This window comes from Poecilia latipinna, unplaced genomic scaffold (assembly GCF_001443285.1).
Source record: "Poecilia latipinna isolate Pla-1442-1.1 unplaced genomic scaffold, P_latipinna-1.0 Scaffold2434, whole genome shotgun sequence".
Taxonomy (NCBI): domain Eukaryota; kingdom Metazoa; phylum Chordata; class Actinopteri; order Cyprinodontiformes; family Poeciliidae; genus Poecilia; species Poecilia latipinna.
In genome coordinates this window covers 14,742-15,332 of record NW_015115050.1, presented here as the reverse complement: position 1 = coordinate 15,332, position 591 = coordinate 14,742, and the positions used below count along the sequence as shown (strand labels likewise).

Genomic DNA, 591 nt, shown 5'->3' with positions numbered 1-591 from the left:
GCAGCGGGAGGCACGAGGTCGGTTTGAATGAGGTAAACGGTCTGTCGGGAATATTGCCGTGAATATCGCTTGTTTATAACATCTTGTTAACAGTTTATTTTTCGTAAATAGAACCAAATCTTTTTGTTTAAATCGTTTTAATTCTGGAATAGTCACAGGTCTAATATTTTACTGCTAACTATTCTGTTCTCACACAGGGGCGTGCTGGACTGAGTTAAACAGATAGCGAACAAAAAACTCCAAACGTCGAACTGAAGTACGTCTGACCTTTAATCTTTTTTGTAAAACTGAAAAATAAGCATAAAAAGACATATGAAGTGCTTGCACGTCTCAAGTACACATATTACTACATGAAAGAGAATTTTAACACGTAGTGACACGACACTAGAATAGTGATGCTGTTGAAGAAAGGTGAAGAGACCAGGAACCTCTGGTGAGGTCTTCAATTAGTTTATTGAGTATTAACTGGTTTTAACTTTTTAAATAACAGTGATTCTTGAGAATAGGAACAAAATGGGTTTTAATTTTCCCATATTTTTTAAAAATTATTTCTCAACCTTATCTATGCAAATATGAAAAATAATGTTTAGG

The 591-nt window shown here is 34.3% G+C and overlaps 1 protein-coding gene across 2 annotated transcripts in view; it reads left to right on the top strand.

Moving 5' to 3' along the window:
* LOC106937770 (zinc finger protein 239-like) overlaps positions 1 to 591 on the top strand; it is a 23,375-nt gene that overhangs the window by 13,554 nt on the left and 9,230 nt on the right. Inside the window, exons 1-2 of one of the 2 annotated variants that reach the window (XM_015019448.1) lie at positions 1 to 32; positions 198 to 256. The gene's annotated coding sequence lies outside the window, so the exon portion shown is untranslated. The remainder of the gene's footprint in view (positions 33 to 197; positions 257 to 591) is intronic. The other variant, XM_015019449.1, reaches the window with a different exon arrangement.